Source organism: Pteropus alecto, unplaced genomic scaffold (assembly GCF_000325575.1).
Source record: "Pteropus alecto unplaced genomic scaffold, ASM32557v1 scaffold8, whole genome shotgun sequence".
Taxonomy (NCBI): domain Eukaryota; kingdom Metazoa; phylum Chordata; class Mammalia; order Chiroptera; family Pteropodidae; genus Pteropus; species Pteropus alecto.
In genome coordinates, this window is record NW_006494609.1 from 1,609,162 (window position 1) to 1,627,697 (window position 18,536).

The following is an 18,536-nucleotide window of genomic DNA, read 5'->3' on the forward strand; positions in this document are numbered from 1 at the left end:
CTGGCATGGATTAACCTGGCAGCACTCACCAGAAGCAGACTAGTCCCACAGAAGTCCTCACCCCTAACAAAACTCCCAAGAGGTCTGGTCAAGGCCTCTTGACCAGATGTGAAGACCCTGACTGACATCCTTAGAGTGGTCCCTCTGGCGGTGACTCTGACCTTCATAACATCACAAGAAAGGTACATTGGGGACAATGGCATTGCTTTGCAAAAGCCAAGTCCAATGAAGAATTTGAACCCTGAAACTCCCATCATGACTTAAATGCCACTCAGGCTGACGTTCAGGCCCGCCAGACCCAATAAATCCCTTTTGCAGCTTCTACTCTGGTGAAGACTTTTCAGGGACTTATTATGCAAAGCTACCTAAGCAAGACGGAATTTATATTGAACCTGGCCATGATTTCTGAGCTGCCACTGGGTGTTTTGATGACATACTCAACTCGGGGTTGAAGACAAGGGGCTGCCAAGGACAGGAGACTGAAAGCAGGAAAAAAGCAGTGTGACTCCTTCCAGTAAATAATGGGGGCATGCGGGGGAGGTTCAGGAAAGGGGAATGCTCTGGGGAGACTGCAGCTTTCCTGATGTCCAAGGTTTGCCTTCCAAATGGCATCCAGACGTGACAAAATAAATCTCCCCACCAGAGACTAAAAAAATATGTAGAATGCACCAACTTTCAAAAGTGAAAAAAAAAAAGAGACTATTTTATTTAGGGTGAAGCATACCTAGAAAAAAAAACACGCACACCAATTATAGAAACTTCAGTGACTGAGAAGTATTTTCACTGGTTTATAGACTGGGTCCTTTCTGAAACAACAGCTGTGAGCTGGGCACCAGTCTGCTGTCCCTTGGGTGTGATTGCCAGTAGAAGCCGGCCATTGATCAGAGACAATCCTTGGACAGAAACATCTTCAGACTCCCAGCTTTGCTGCTGGAATATAAGGGCCTCAATGCTGCCCTCCCCAGTGAAGGCACTTAAAACACAACAAAGAACATGTCCTTCTGTAGTCAGTTCTCAACATAGTAGCCCAAATGATCTTTTTAACCCATTTCCCATTTGCCCTAAGAATATTCATCGGTGGTACTTGCAGCTGCAGCGTTTACCCCGAGATAACTCGTAGATTAGAGTCCTAACTTTACCCTCGAAGTTTGCCACAAAATATCTTGCTTTTATTATTATTTTCACATTGCTCTAGTATAGTGATAGTCTTCGGAAGCTAATGACATCATTCTATTTATAGCATTCTATTTTTAGTGGCAGTATTTCCATTTACAAAATATAGTAATTCTCGATCACTGAAAATGTCAAATCCTAGAAAACGTAGCGTTCCTACTCATGTTAACATCGTTCTCGAACGGTGGTTAGCCAAAGATTCATTTGATGAATTCGATTTATGTATACATTTCTGTTACATTAGGATTAGAGACAAGTTCTGTTTCAAAATAACTCCAAGAACAGTTTTTATATTTTATTTTCACATTGAAACTCAGTCAGATTTGCTTCAGCCTCAAAGAGTGTGTTTATATAAAATCAAATTAACACTGGCAGCGAGCCGCACTTTTTTTCGAAATGGGAAATGGGTTAAAATGGAAATCAGAACATGACATTCTCCTCCTTAAATCCCTCCAATGGCTTTTCATTGCACTCAGAATGAAATCCAAACTCCTTCCCACACCTACAGGCCCCCAGACTATCTGACTATGCCTACCTTTCCTACTTTACCTTGTCTCCTGCCCCTGCCCCAGTCTACTGGACTCCATCTTCACTATACTTCTTTCTGTTCCTCTAATATATCAAGATCGTCTCACCTCAGGACCTTTGCATATGCTCTCCCCTCTTCCTGGTATACATTACCCCAAATCTTCTCCTGGCTGGCTTCTCCTCTTCTTTTTTTTTTTTTGGCGAGGCAACCTTTGGTTGACCTCACAGATTGCAAGGACCTTGTCAGTTTACAATGCCTTATTTTTTTTTATTTTTTACACCTACAGCACCTGGTCTTCCTAGGTGGTCTCCCATTCAGGTACTAACCAGGCCCAATCCTGCTTAGCTTCCGAGATCAGACGGGATCGGGCTTGTTCAGGGTGGCACGGCCGTAGACTCCTCTTCCTTCTTTGACCCACCCTATCTAGGGTGGCCCACCCTATTCCACTCCTGATCTAGCCCTTGTTATCTCATATTCTATTTTTTTTTAATACTATTATCAAAAATTTTCCTGTTTCCTCTTTGCCTGCTGATTGTCTCTACACAACAAGACTGTGAGCTCCGTGAGAGCAGGGTCTTTATTTCTCTCATCTAAAACTGAATCCCCTGCACCTAACACAGGATTTGGCACATAGGAAATGCTCGACAGATATCACTGAACAAAAATTAATGAAAGATCTAGGTCTAAGTGCAAGAGACAGTTTGGACAGTATGGAAGCCAGGCCTTCCAGAGGGCAAAAGGTCAGTGCTGGGAGAGGCCCCCAGCACAGGGAATGAGAGTCACACCTTCTCACTTCTAATCTTCCTTGCCCAACACACTCATGACAGTGGATTCGGGGCCTATTCCATTCTCCATAATCAAATCTTGCTCATGACCCCACAATGCCACCCACATACCCCAAAACCTGGAGAGAAATGGGGTTAAGTGGATAAATGCCATTTGTGATATCAAACACTCCTTTCTATGCCCCAAAACAACATTCCAGGCCTGATATTGGCATTGTAAACTAGTAGTGCCCGAAGAAGGTCCCCAATGTACCCACTCCACTTCCCTGAAAGGGCCTCTCTCTGGATTAACCTCTTCTGCATGTGCTTTCTCAGAGAGCTGATCCATGTGCTGTCCCAGAGCCCTGAGCCCCAAGCCTACGGGTAGTGGCAGAGATAGGAGCAGGATGGGGGTGGGGAAGCACTGCTTGACGGGAAATCAATGGGAACTTGAAGGTCATCCGGAGGGCGCTGTCTCCCCATCATGCACCTGCTGGGATGGGATTTGTGGTCCTGACCTTGCTTGGGGGCCTCTGCCCTCCTGTCAGAGTTGGTTAAAATCAGCCTGCGGAAGCAAACGCCCTGCAGACCAAGTGATCTCCGGGCTGTCCTTCTAAAGGACATCAAGCCAAACAAAGAAGCGCTGAGTCTCATTTAACCTGCCACAAGGTTGAGAGTCACCCCAATTTCTCTTGGCAGCCCCGGGGAAAACTGTCTCAGGCCTGCTGTTTTTTGAGGCACATGCTTATAAACCTTTAATAAAATACAGAACAAAGTCAGACTGACCAAGAAGCTGGTCATGTCCCCCAATTTAAGTTCTCTGGTGGAAAATGTAGATATATCCTAGGTAACTAAGAAGACACCAAAAGAAAGGTGGGTGCCTAGAAATATCTAAATCTGCCTTCATAACCCCTACATTCAGATTAATGACAATATCAAAATCTCCACACTGCCTAAAGGAAGTCTAGCCTTCCGTCCCAATTCAGGATGTGACTGAACTTAGAGTCTGATCCCCTTTCCTCATGGACCAGTTTTCCCAAGCTTGCTTGCTTGCTTGCTTGCTTGCTTGCTTGCTTCCTTCCTTCCTTCCTTCCTTCCTTCCTTCCTTCCTTCCTTCCTGCCCTTACCTCCCGTCACATACCTAGTCTTCTTCCCCCAATCTTTCTATCTCAGCAAGAGTCACTTAACATACAGATTAGGAGCAAAGTGTTCAGCTCACATCACCAATCCAAAAGTTGAAGATGATTCTAGTATAAAAACGAGGAAGAGATGCCCTTAACATATATGTTTATAAAAAGATAACAGGATGATGGGAATGATCATAATAGTGGCATGGTTACCATTCATTGAGTACTTACTATGTGTGCCAGGCACTGTTCTAAGCACTTTACACGTATTATCTCATTTCATCCACTTAACAACTCCATCCTACTATTTCTTCTATTTCACAGATAAGAAGAATGAGGCACAGAGGGTTTTAAGTAGCACTGTGAAGATGTAAGCCAAGGCAACTTCAGTCCAGAACCTTGCTCTTGGCCACTGTCCTGACAGCCTCTCACGGGGGCACCACTGCCCCTTCACAGTGGGTTGCGTCTCCAGAATTGGAATAACTTGAACCACACATTTTTTTTTTTTTTTGGCGTATTTCCAAATCTTCGGAGGTTTCTCTAAGAGCATCACTGATTCGCTGGGTGATCTTAACTATCTCCCTTTTTGTACCTGTTTTCCAATCTGCCAAACAGTTCAGAGGTAAACAGTCCTGTCACAGAGCCACCTCTCTGTAAGTCAAGACGTTGGCTGGTTAAGGGGGCTGCCTGAAAAGATACCATCAGAGAAATACAAAATGTTATCACGTGGTTTAGAAACCAAAAGTATCCCAAATGTGAGCAAGGGCTAATGGACTCTGAGAGGCTCTGTGGTTCTGAACATCTACTGACAGGAGAAAAAGAAAGATGTCAGATTATTATAAACTAAACAGTCAGATTTAAGAATCTCAGAGGGTTAGAGATTGTCTAGTCTGATGCCTTTGTTGTATTGCAAGGAAAATGAATAACCAGAGCGGCGAAGTGGTTTCCTTCAGCCACACAGGGGCAGGGCTGAGATTACATCCTACCTGTCCAGGTTCCTAGTTCAAGGATTTCTCCTCTGTTTGTAGCAGGGGTCTATAAACTACAGCCTCTGGGACAAATCAGCTCACCACAAACTTCTACAAATAGAGTTTTATAGGAAGACAGTCATGCTCATTCTTCTACGTATTGTCTGTGTCCGCTTTCATGCTGCAATGGTAGAGTTGAGTGGTTCCAACAGGTTACGTGGCCTGCAAAGCCTAAAATATTTACCGTCTGGACTTGTACAGAAAAAGTCTGCTGACTCCTAGTTTATAGAATAAGTCTTCAATAATGAAAAGACTCCACCCTTGGAAGGAAAGAAAATAGAATGGGAGGCCCAAGAGTCACACAGCGTAAGCAAATAGTTTTACAATTATCCCAGCTTGGTACAACTTAATAAAAACCCATAAATATAGTTAATAATAAGGAAAACAAGCACTAGCTCACCCTACCTATTTAATAATTATTGTTAACTACAGCAAGCAAAACTCACCACTGAAAATTAATTTTTCTCTAGCCTCCCTTGAAAGCTCTTTTTCATTTGGGAAGTGCTGTTGGCTAATGAATGAAACGATGCACAGGCCTCGCTTCCTCTCAGTGAGTAGAAGGCTACTGTGGAGGCAACAGGGGAAGAGAGCATTGCTCCTCCCCATCAAACAGAGTAGTGCCAAAACCCCGCTTGTGCCCCTCACTCCACATAAAAATCCTCAGGAACAACCAGGCACAGCAGAGGCTCTCATTTAGGCTTCTCCTACCTACAGTGCCTCCCTGCCTGGCTCATCCATCTCTCTCCAGTCCAGAAAGCGATCAGGATTAGCATAAGGCTCACAGACGCATTCTAGCCCTCAGTTGTTTTGGTGAGGACATTCTATCATCTCATGGAATGGGGGTGTGGGGGTTGGCCCCTGACAGGCCGATGGCAGAATTAAGGCTGGACCTCAGTTCCAGGTTGAAGTTGGAACTTAGTCATTGTAGGTCTTTGACAAGTCTCTCAACCGTCTAGGCCCCAAGCTCCCATCTGTCAAATGGAGGAAATTATCCTCACGTATTCCAACTGATGGAATATGTGCAGAGCCAAATTCAGGGACAAGGCAGGCCAACCAAGCATCACCAAGGGTCCGATCTCTAAGTCATGCTAACACATCACCAGGATTGTAGAAAGTTGAAGAGACGTGTATTTATCAGCATTATCTCAGGCAGAGAACTTTGACAAATAGAACCCAGTTTGCATGGAACAGTCCTGGTTCCCATCCAGATCCCAGCATAATTATTAACAACTCCCGCTTTGCCTCTCAAAAGTGCCTTTGCTTGGCTCATAAATGATAGGATCACCCTAGTGATAAGTTGTTTGGGGTCTAAGAGAGGAGTGACACCCCACCTCCAAAAGTGGTGCAGTGATGGCTTTAAATGGGCTTCTCAGAACACGGATCCAGTTTGGTCAAGAGTCAGAGCACAGGTCTGGGGCCAGAACTGACTCATTCGGGACAGTAGAGGAGAGGCTGCCTCTGGCAGCTCTGCTTCTCCAGTTGTCCCTCACACAGCCCATTGCCTTTTTTTTGTTGTTGTTTAAACATTTAACAAATACTTAAGAGAATATCGGCCAAAGTGTGAGCTCCCTCAGAGGCCCACAAGCGCTGGAGAGGAGAGAGGGATTCAGAAAGTATCATAAGGGAAGAAAGATGTGCCAACAGGTGCCTACTACCTGCCTGCCCATGCTAAGCATCTGATTTATCTTCTCTCCATCTCTGGGACCAGGTACAGTCCCAGCCTTTCAGAGAGCCTGACGCTGACCTGACAGCACTCGATTAGTGCTCATTCTGGGGACCTGGATCCAAGCGAGGTTCAAGGCCTCCTTATGTTCTTAGAAACTCCTCCCCACGTGGGATGCACCTCTTCCACCAATCCTGCGGATACATGGGGCCTTGCTGTGTTCTGGGACCTTCGTCATTAAAAGAGGCAAGAGGCAAGCCAAAAGAAACGTCCAGAAGAGCCAGCCTGAGCTGGAGGCTGAAGTCTGTGGGGGAGGATGGAGGAGCATGGCAGCTGATTAGGCAACAAAGAAGAAGGGGGGTGGGGGGGAGAGGCCAGGGGACAGGAGTCAATATCAGTGGAACAGCACATGCCCCACAGCCATCAATATCTCTCTTCCGGAAGACAGGTTATCTGGAGAATTTATGCTCTCTGATAATTACCTTGCAGAGGAGAGGGTTCCACTTATCTTACCAGAAGAATCTGCCAGTTGCCAGGCACACAGCATTCTGGTTAATTCCATAAACACTGCCATCTACCTCCTCCCGCATCCTCCCAGCTCCTGTCCTCTGACCTCTAACCTTTCCTTGCCCCTCTGGCCCGGGGGAAGTTGAGAATAGAAGAGTCTCAGCAATTTCCAGTAGATTTAAGGACTCAATAGGAGCTGACAGAGGGAGTTAGGGGGCTGTCTTTACTGATAGACATGAGAAGCAAGTTGAGGCCAGGCCTGGGGAACTGCAGGCTGCTCAAAAGGCTCCACGGGAAGGCAGAAGCAATGCTTTGGGGCAGACGGATTGTTTTTGTCTTCTCCTGACGGATGCCATCAGGTCTGGTTAGCACTAATTTTATTTTTCTTGTCTTCGCATCCCTCCTCAAAGCCTTGCTGTCCCCACTGCAGCCCCCCCGGGATGCCTTCCTCCACTAACGGTCTCACCACTTATCCAGTAACCCATCGTACGCTGCCTTGGGTGCCAGGATCTCCTTAAACACATGTCACAGACCCACCTGTGAGCAAGCTCATGGGGAGCAGAGTCCTTGGTTCATATCTCCTTGTGCCGGCATTGCATCCACTCCTGAGCCTTAGCAATGACAAAACCACTAGGTGGCCCTTACTGTGGGCCAGGTGCGGTTCTAAGCACTTTAGAAAGAGTAATGCATTTCCTCCTTACAACAACCCCATGAAAGAGATGCTCTTACTATACCCCATTATACAGGTGAGGATTCTGGGGTTCAGCTGAAGTCACAGGCCAAATGTCCCCTAGGACAGCAGTCCCCAACTTTTTTGGCACCAGGGACCGGTGCTCCCGTGAGAATCTAATGCCTGATGATCTGAGGTGGAGCAGAGGCAGTGATGCTAGCGCTGAGGAGCGGCTGCAAAGACAGATGAAGCTTCGCTCGCTCTCCCACTGCACAGGCCATAGACTGGCCCGGAGCTTGGGGACCTCTGCCCTAGGATTTGAACAGGCCATCTTGTCTCAGAGTCTGCTCTTCACCACTCTACTCTGTGCTGCCTTGACAGTAAATGTATGCTGAGCCAGTGGAACACTTTATATCATATCTACCCACTTATTTATGCCACCCTTTTCAAAAGTAATAATTTTTATTAAAGTAATAATTACAGCCAACAGCTAATGGTCGTGGAGCATGTATAGGTGCCAGACATGGGGCTAAGAGCCTTCCATTTAATCCTCACGTTCACCCTGGAGGGAGGCGTTAGTAGCAGCTTGATGCTCCACTTCCCGAGCCACCTCTGTACCCAGAAACACCCACCCACCTCCTCCTCGGGGCCTTTGCACCTTCAGGTCACTCCCCAGACAGCTCTCCTCTTTACAGGGCTGGCTGCTTTGGCACCTCAGGGCTCCACTCCCGCCCACCTACTCCTGGAGGCCTCCCCAAACTCCTGACCTACAGCACTGGTTTATGGTTTTTTTAGCACTTTGACAACTCTCAAAAATTTTTATTTCCTTATCTCCTGTTTTCCCCCACTAGATATGTACGCTTCCTGGGAGAGAGAATGATCTAGTTTGCTCTCTCAGTGCCTCCAGTGGCATAGGTGTAGGCACTCACAAATATTAACTGGATAAATGATATCCCCACTGGGTTTTATACATGGTGGCTGCTCACTTGGACACCATCTTTCATGTAAACCCCTCTATCCGTTCTAGCTTTACTTAGTGAGCCTTCACCATGCACCAGGCACCTCGCTGAGTATTTCATTGTGCCCCACTACATGGTAAAGAATATCATCACCATCATTCCCATTTTGCAGATGAGGAAACTGAGGCTTAGAGAAGTTACACAGCTCACCAGAGACCATACAGAAGTAGGGTTAGGATTCAGTCCCCGTCTGTCTGCATCCCTGAGTCCATGACAATCATTCTGTCACAGGGCCTCTGGCTGGGTCCCTCCCTGCAGTAGTAACTCATCTCTCTCCACTCGTATGTCCACAAATGTCCCCAGCCTTACCCTTTTCCTTGCTTCTGTGCCAACTGGCCCTTCCAGGTTCTCTCTCCATCATTCTTCTCCCTGCTGGGTGCCTCCAGGAGTTTGTCCTGTATGATCAGCCACTTACTCCCTTCCCTCTGCCTCTTGTGGCCTAGACCAATGGTGGTTGCCCATGGCAGATCAGAGAGAGGAAAGAGAGCAAGAGAGAGTATTCATTCCCTCAGCAACCTCCTTGCTGGGTCACTGGGAAAGGCAGCTACATTCTTCCACTGAAGATCATGATCTCTGTCTGGCAGCCCTCTCCATAGAGCTTACCTTCTGTGATCTCTGTGACCTTCCCCTATGCCCTTGACCTAACCCCCAGAGTATGGACTATCCCCTTGAATGTTTCCCTGCCCATGCTTTTATAAATAGCCATCTTACTAAATACTCCTCAGTTTACTCTGTTTGAATCTGCTACTTTCTGCAGGAACCCTCACTCTCCTGCACTCAAATGCTACCCGGCCTCTCCATCTCCTACTGCCACTGCCCTCTGCTCTCTGCCCTGCCCCCTGCCTATTGCAGCTGCCTCCTGCAGGCCCAGAGTGCCATCTCCCTCTAAGATCTATAAATAAATGTTGGCTTGCTGGCCTGAAGGTTTGCCCTGGCAGCCTCTATTCTTTGCCTGGGCCCCACCTGCCCAGGCAATACTGGGGGAATAGGGGTGCTTCACAGCAGCCCTGCAAGGACCACAACAGGATGTCTGCCCATGACTGAAATAAAACCAGAGGTTATCAGGTCCAACCAGGGGTCTCCTTTCTTGGGGTCAGGTTTGTCCTGTGCAGGCTGTTGGGGGGACCCTGCAGAGGGTGCACTCTCACAAAGCCAACATCACAGCTCCCGTAATCACAATACTTTATGTGTCAAGCAACTGCTATGTGGCAAGTACAGGATTCAGCTGCCATTTGAATACATTCACTCCAATACCAACACATGAGGACACTGAAGCTCAACAAACGCAAGGAATTTAACCAAAGCCACAGCTGCTGAGTGGTGGAGTTGAGATTAGAATACAGGTCACCCAAATCCACAGACTTTAATTCCCCACCAGTCCACACTGCCTCACGGCCAAGCCCTCCATTCTGTAGGAATGCCAATGCTCAAACCCAATGCTCTGAGTGGCCAGTCCAGGCAGCTCAGACACACCGGGAGAGGTGGAGTAGGCAATGGGTTAGGGAAATGAGTGTGGAGGACTCCATGCTGCCTAGAGTCACTTTGTCCAAGGAGTATGGCATCGCTCGGCCACAGTGAGCACTGACCAGCCAGGGCCCTGGAACATGTTCCCACTGCTCCTTCCTGCAAGATAGCAGAGAGCCATGTGCTTGTCCTTGGCACATACCAGCATTTCAACAAAACATGCCTGCAGGCAGGCATGGACCCTCTACCCCCATGCCTGGGACAGTCACAAGGAAACTCAAGAGGAGGGCAGAGGAACCAGGCAGCAACAAAAGAGGGAAGAAGGCTTCCTGCTGCCGGACCTGGAGGAGACTGTGTTTCTTCACTTCTTCTCTGCAGCCAAAATTTATATTCTTAATTAACACCATTCAAAGACTAAAAATTTTTTTCTTTTATGAAAGGCACTGGCAAAAAAAACCACCTCATTTCTAGGGTTGGAAGTGATTCTTGGAGGCAAACATCCTCACTCGTAAGATACACACACACACACACACACGCACACGCACGCACGCACGCACGCACCCCAGCTCTGCCATCACACGGCCCAAAATAGCCCACACTTCAGGCCTGGGCTCCTGGAGAAACTAGCTCAGCACAGCCTTCTGACCTCAGCCCACATGACTGCCAGTCGGCTCTCATTCCCCAGAGAAACAAAGCGCTCCTGGGACCCAGCAGCAGTGACACCTGCTCCTACAGACCATTCTACCCCCACCAAGCTCAGTATCGCCATGGCCCTGTCTGATGTGTCCTGACAGGACAAGGTCCAATTAGCAGAGGCCATTGCCAATGACCCAGCATGAGATGGGGCCTCAATCTCCAGAGCTGTCCTGAACCTCCTCTCCCCGAGTCCTTCCAAATCTTAAATCACTGATGTGACATCTCTAGGTGAAAGGCTCCCACAGCATTTTACAGAGTGTTTGGGAAACATCCAGAATAGAGAGTATTCTTTAAAAAACAACAACAAAAAAAAAAATCCAAAATTAAAAAATTTTTAAAAAACACTGCTAAAACGCTAAACTTGGTTTTATCTTAAAATGTGTGTACTATTGGAATTTGAATACTCTCATCACTCCAACCAAAAACACTCTCCATCCCTCACTTTAAACACTAAAAATTTAATCTCCCTTAAAGATAAGAGGATGGCAAACATGATTAGACCCAATTAATACATAGAGAAATTGAGAACAAAAGAAGGAAAATCAATAGAATTGCCTTGCTCTGCCCAGCACTGCAAATGAAGTAATAACTTGAGGGAGATTTGGAGAGAAAGGGAACCAAAAGTGTCAGACAGCAGCCATGAGGCAATTTAGCAAAGCAGCAGCATCCTCCACACAGTGGCAGGGCAAAGACCACCACTCAGGATGACAAGACATTCCGGGGGATGGCAGGAGACGGGGAGACATCTGGGGTCACTTGCCTTCTATTCATTATCTGGCATAAGGCTCATCAGTGGGAAATCCTCTTCTTTCTCACAAAAGCAAGACATAAAAGGAAGCAAACGGGAGGAAACATCCACACAAGCTGCTGGTCTATTAGGGACACTGGTAATTTCTAGACAGGCAAAGACCATATGGGCTCCCCCCTGCAGCTTCACACTAAGTTTATCTCCATCATCATTCTCCCTGTCCCCTCGTTTCCCTTCCATATTCAGGGAGGAGGAAAGAAAATTAACAAGCCCACACTCAACTTCCAACCTGGATCACCAGCTGGGCCATTGAGAGCATCCAAACATGGGGTGAGGGAAGCCCCAGGGAAAGGGACACCCTGAGAGATCACCATCCCTAGCTCCTGTGTGGCACCTGGATCATGGCTAGATAGAAGACAACGGAAAATTTAATAACAATTATTTGGGCCTGCCCGTGAGTCCGGATGCGAGATGCTAAGATAGCCAGCTCCATGCTATCTTTGCACCTGCAGGAGTAAATTCCTTGTTGTCCAGCTGGGTTCCCTGGCAGCCCCTCGGTCTACCCTGCCACCAGTGGATGGGGTTTCATAACTCTGCTTCTGGCTTATCTGAGTGACAATCATTCATTCACTTAGCCAGTAAACACGTCAGGAGTGCCTACTCCACGCATGCTACGCCACGTGAGAGACAGCAGGGCATTTCAGCGAAGGGCTGGGGAGCTGACACGAGGATGCCAGGTTTGAGTCCTGGCTCTTCATTTGCTTACTGCCTGATCTGTTCACCTCTGTGAGCTTCACTTTCCTCATCTGTAAAATGAGAATGATAACAGGACCCTCCTCATAGGACCACTGAGAACAGATGCAATAACCTGACTGTGTACTATGATGTGGGATCCCACCTTCCACTTGCTGCTACCACCAGTGGCAGAAAAGGCAACTCATGAGTTAACTCCCAGACAGTATGGTCTGTAACACTGGCCTCTCTGTCCACACGGATGAACAGCAGCAAAACGTATTAAAAAATAAAATAGCTCCATACCATTGGTTCAGAATGCCACACCAGCACTAGTCAGCTGTCTAGCCAATAGGGTCAGTGGTCAGAAGTACAATCCTAACTGCGTGGATGATTCGGTGCAAAGCCATCCACACTAGCAGGAACCTGCACAGCACAGATCTTCCCAGCTTGGGGGGCAGGTATGGGGAGGGTCAAGGGCATTCATCCATCACCTTTGTTTAAAGGCTATTGTGATGGAGAGGAGGAGACAGAGTAGGCTGGAACATTGGTAAATTCAACAGGACATGTGGAAAGGTGGTATATCAGTTTCCTATTGCTGCTATAACAAATTACCACAAACGTAATGGCTTAAAACAACACAAATTTATTATTTTATAGTTCTGGAGGTCAGAAGTTCAAAATGAGTGGTCTAGGGCTAAAAATCAAGATTTCAGCAGGGCTGCATTCCTTCTCGAGGCTCTAGTGGAGAATGCGTGTCCATGTCTTTTCCAGCTTCTAAAGGCTGCCCACATTCCCTGGCTCCTTCCCTCGCTGCAGCAGCTCAGCTTCTCCTTCTCCTGCCACATCGCCATCTCTGACTCCGAACGTCCCGCAGTCCTCTTATAAGGACGCTGTGATTACATAGGACCCCCACATAATCCAGGAAACTGTCCCCATCTCAAAGCCCCTAATTTAATCACATGTACCAAGTCTTTTTTCCCGTGTGAGGTAACATGTTCGCAGGTCCCAAGGATTAGGATATGGACATCTTTGAAGGTGGAACCCAGAAGTGTATTCCGCTATAAACTGTTAAGAATTGTTAACTAAGCTGCCCACTAGTCTCGCTAACCTGTTACTTTGCTTCTATCTGGCCGGTCACTAAATAAACCAGTTTGACATGAATTACCTGACTGACAGCAAATACCAGCAGGCCTTGTCAGGCCCCAGGAATCAGAGGGGCCGCTCAGCCCACAGCAGCCCATAGCAAACCGACCCTTTCGTGTCAAGGCCTGAGGGGCCCAAGGAGAAACATCCAAAGATCTAGATTTATGATCAGCAGTTCCTAGTCAGGGTATGGTCCAGAAACAGAGATCTCATTAGTTTACTTTGTGCAAAAAGAAGACAAGTGGGAGACACAAGCACACTTCCAAAACTCATGCTCCAATCCCCTACACGCCTTTCTCTTATAAACAATTGTACTGTTTTAAATTGTACTGTGATCAATTTGGAGTATAGATTAGAGCCACAGTTCCCATCATAAATCTTTCTGCCTTCCCATTTTGTAGATGAGCAAACTGAGGCAGAGCCCGAAGAGACAAGGGTTTGATCTTACTACAACATCATGAGTCATTTAATTCTCTCACATTTGATTCCATCCTCATCTCAGATGGGGTTTAAAAAGGAAAGAGTTTTAAATTTGGACCTCAGATTTTCTGTTAATTACCTGTGTGACTTTAGGAAAAAATCGCATAACTTATCTGAGCATCCTTTATACTCATCTGTAAAAGGAGACAGGAAAATTTGCCTCTCACAATGGTTGTATGGGTTAATAAATAGTAAATAAAATCCCTGGCATGTGGACTTATGCAGAACTTACTATGTCTCAGACATTATGCTAATCGTTGTACATATATTAATTCATTTAATCTTTACAACAACTCTGTTTCCATTTTCCTAGAAAATAGTCCTCTTCAGGGCAGGGATATTTTGCATCTTCAACCCCTGACTGAAATACCCTGTAAGTGGTAAATGCTATCTATCTACAAGTATTGCTGCTGATAAAAAGAATCAAGAGGTCTGTTGAGTCTGAAATCACTCCAGAAGGTTTTGTGAAGGCAGAATCTGAAACGTAGTAGAACTAGAGAAGAGGAAGCAAGGAGGGCGGGTCTTCCCACTGGGGTAGGGTGAGGTGTGGATAAGTGACAAGAGAAGCAAGGCATGTAGATGACACGCCTAAGCAGAGCACATGGACCGAACTGCCTTCCTGCAGCTGAAAAGTACACTAAGATGCATCATCGACTTGCTTTGGACTACAGAATATAGTGGAAGTGAGGTTGTGCCAGTTCCAAGTCCAGGCCTCAAGAGCCCTTGCAAGCTTCAATTCTACTCGCCTGGAACCCTGCCTCATTGGCTGGCATGTGAACAAACTTAGGCTAGCCTGCTGGAGGATGAGCAAACACATAGAGCAAAGATAAGCTATCCTGGCTGAGGCTATTTTAGACCAGCCAGCCCACAACCTACGTAGCAGCGGACCACAGACACTTATGTGAGCCCAGCCAAAATCAGAAGAACCACCCAGCTGAGCCCAGATCAAATTACTAACCCACAAAATAGTAAGCAAAAGAAATGGTTGCTATTTGAAACCACTAGTTTTGGGGTGTTCTGGTAAATACACAGCAAAACCAATAGGAACCAATGTCTCACTTTCATATTCTCAATAGCCAATACAAGGCCTGGCATAGACAGTGACACTGTAACTCTTTCATGAATAAAGTATTGAATCAATAGAACTGTGAATTAATGAATGACATGCTAAAAAGCTCAAACTATGTCAAATCATATAATTCTACTAAGATAGTTTGGTTTAAGGACTATCTGCAGCCTGGGTTATCAGATACCTAATAAAAAGACTCATTTTCTTTATTTACTCAGTCAACATTCTTTTTCACCAAGTTTAGTCAAGTAGAAAAAAAAGTTTCACATGAGCATATAATGTAGGGTGAAATGATTAAAAAATTAAACTAGTTGTTTAGAAATCTGGGCTCCAGATTCAACTCTCCCAATAATTGCAAGACCTTGCTAATTCTCAATTATCATTTCTACATCTGTAAAGTAGATATTGATGTTAAAAGAAGCTGGCCCTTCCCTGTCAATCTCGATGGGTTGTTGCAGCAAAGAGATAGGGCGTGAAGGCTCTTGGGTACTCTACACCAGGGGTCCCCAAATCCCGGGCCACAGACCAGTACTAGTCCATGGCCTGTTGGGAACCGAGCCACACAGCAGGAGGTGAGCAGCGGGGGACCGAATGAAGCTTCATCTGTATTTGCAGCCGATCTCCAGTGCTAGCATCACCACCCCAGATCCACCTCAGATCATCAAGCATTAGCTTCTCACAGGAGCATCAGTCCCTAGTGCCAAAAAGGTTGAAGAACACTGGTCTACACCATCAACAAGCAGAGCTTTACTTTTTGATGATTTCAAGTGTTTTTATAAATATATCCTTTTATTAGTTCCACTTACCCTTTTTCTATCTTCCTTTTAGTATTGTGCTCTCTAGTAGCCATATTTTCAACAACAAAAAGAAATATTTAAAATTATTCTTGATGGTGATGAAAAAACTATTAATACAAAGAGAGCTGGTATTTCTGGCACTGAGCATTACATGTGACTAAGGTTAGACCTGACACCAAAGTTCCAATGGAGAACTCTAAGTCCCTACTAGGCCACACTAGGGGCTGCCAGCTGCTGAGGGTACAACCTGGTCCCTTTCCCCTTCCAGCAGCTACTGCCCAAGGTGGGTAGTCAGAAGCTTTAAATTCAAAATATGGCTCTTCCACGGCCTCAGTTCCTGCCCTGGACAAGTCGTGGGCTCAGTGAAACCAAGTTCTGAGCCCAAGACAGGCACAGCTCAAAGGAAACCATTCATCTTTGCAACTCCTCCTACAACAACAGAACTGGGTTGGAGGTTCAGAGTCCTCTGAACACTTCAGGGCCCTCTTGGGTTACTGCCCAGTCAGTTGTGGTATTAGCATCAGGTTTCCTTAGGCTCAGACATCTTGGAAGTGTGTAAGAGTCAGTGCAAGACCGTTAGTTACTAAGCAGTGTGTTCTGCTCCTCCTGTGCGTGATGAGACTGGACAGAGGTCAGAGGTGGTCACTACCCAAATTTGGGGGTGAGGGGGTCTGAAAGGATGGGCAGCTGTGGTCCTGCTCAATGTCTGGGTCTTGCTTCACAGTGCCATTGTAAGAGCTCAACCTTCCATTAACCCATCCTCTCTGGGGCGAGAATGAGCTATCCGCCTGCAGATCTGCCTTTCCACCTCCTTCCAGTAACACCTTCATTTCCCTCCAGGGACCCACCCCTTCTCCACCATCAGCAGAGTAAAATCAACCCACTCCACCCCTCAACTTTAGAGACAAGCTTACGACTCAGCCCTGGTCAATGAGAAAACCACCAGCCCTGGCCTTAGAGATTGCTTCAAGGATGAACATGTTGTCTAAAGCAAGACAGGGTCTGTCCTGGAATTTCTGTGGGAAAGATGTGCTTTCTTTCTCTTAATATGAAAAAGCTAATAAAATCATGTACCTGAAGCTGCTAGGAGACCCATGAAGCAGGCCTCTGTAGGGACAATGTAAAGGGAAGCAGACACGAGAGAAGAAGGGGTGGAGGAGCCCGGATAACCTTGTTGAGCCCCGAGACCCAGTCCCAAGCGAAGAAGACACAATCCCGAACCTTTAGAAATAAGAGCCCTTACATTCCTCTTTGTGCTTAAGTAGTTTGAATTTCTTGCCATTTGCAAACTTAAAAAGCTCTGACTGGTACACATTCCAGAATACACATTCCAGAGTTTATGCAGACTTATGTAGAAAGAGTCCAGGAGCCTCACCCAAACGCCTTTGGGCTGCTCAAACCCAGATGCTCTTGAGACAAAGATGGTTCACTGTGGCCACAGGTGCCACACAAACCTGAGAGGCCAGGGACTGTTATAGACGGCAGCTCAGTGAACCGCACTCTCTGGCTCACCACAGTCCTCCCCACTCCCTGTTGGCTTTATCATACCCATTTTCTTCATTTACTTTACCTGCCTGGTTTCTTTAAATATATAGGTTTACCATCCCTTATTAGATGGATCAATCAATCAATCAATCAATGGATGGATGAATGAATGGATGGGCAGACAGGCAAGTGGTTATATATTTGCAAATTGAGCCTACATATAAATAGGCATGATGCAAATAAAGAATAAAATCCTCAGGCCACTATAACTGGGACCTTTCGATAATATGGGGAAGGAAATAATCACAGACTTCCTTCCCCTTAGAATACTGGGGGATGACTCTCTGGGTAGCACTCACCCTCAGAGTCCTCCTCTCAGCCGGGGTGGTTAACACAATCCCACCAATATTGCAGCACAAAGAGAAACCATTCCTGACATTCACAGGCAGCTACCTCCGATGAAAAACTGGCTCTAGGCAGTAGCCTCTCCTCAGTCCCCAGCATCTACTCGGATGTGGGCAGCAGCCACAGAAACAAAAACAGAGGATGCAGGTGCTGTGTTTTGGTATCTGGACTTGAAGTGAGTGCAGGTAAATGTCCACAGATGTATCCATGAGGCTCCAGCCTTGAAACAAGGACAAAAAGAGTTTAAGGTAGCCAGGGAGGGACAGTAAGTGGCTCAAAGAACTGAGAGGGGAAAAAAATACAGCAATAGAGACCAGGCTCAGAGCCAAGACAAGGCCTGTCCTTCAGCCACCTGGCTGACGTCATCACAAGGATTCACAGGGTCACAGTGATTAACACTGAACCACGTTGTGAACTTCACACTGAACCACGTTGTGAACTACCCATTGCGGTTATGCATGCTCACAGTACAGGCAATCGCTTAAGAAACCACATACCATTCACTCCACCGTGAATCAAATTCCCCCTTTGATTGTCTTTGTGACGTCATCATAAAGTTCTGAGCGAAAGAATCCTTCCAGGGGTTGCCAAGGAGTGATCCCATCACCAGGGCTCTGCTCAGGATGTGGGTGGCTCAGCGGGGCCAACAAGAAAAGCAGCACCCACAGTGAATGCACCTGGACACGGCCCAGTCATGCTACAGGCATGCACCCCAAATGTTAGGCACAAAACACAAAATGTGAGGATTCTGGTCTTCACCTCTCCTTACAGCCAGGGAACAGGGGGAGGAAACAGCACCATTCCTGGCATTCACGAGCAGCTACTTCTGAAGTATTAGCTTTTTACCTCTCAGCAATTATCCTTCTTTTACATCCATAAATACTCTGAGGACATAAGAGAAGGAAGGCTGCTAAGGGGTAAAAAGTACTAGTTTCTTGGGAATAATCCTCTAGCAGATACCATCCCTGACAGGTATCTGCCTTTGGGGTAACTAGGTCTCAGAGACAAGGAAACACAAGCATGGGATCAGTCAC

The 18,536-nt window shown here is 46.5% G+C and overlaps 1 protein-coding gene and 1 pseudogene across 1 annotated transcript in view; both read right to left on the reverse strand.

Moving 5' to 3' along the window:
• The window catches only part of DPF3 (double PHD fingers 3), a 189,119-nt gene that overhangs the window by 99,677 nt on the left and 70,906 nt on the right, over positions 1-18,536 (reverse strand). The window lies entirely within an intron of this gene.
• On the reverse strand, positions 1,980-2,098 carry LOC112473948 (annotated as a pseudogene).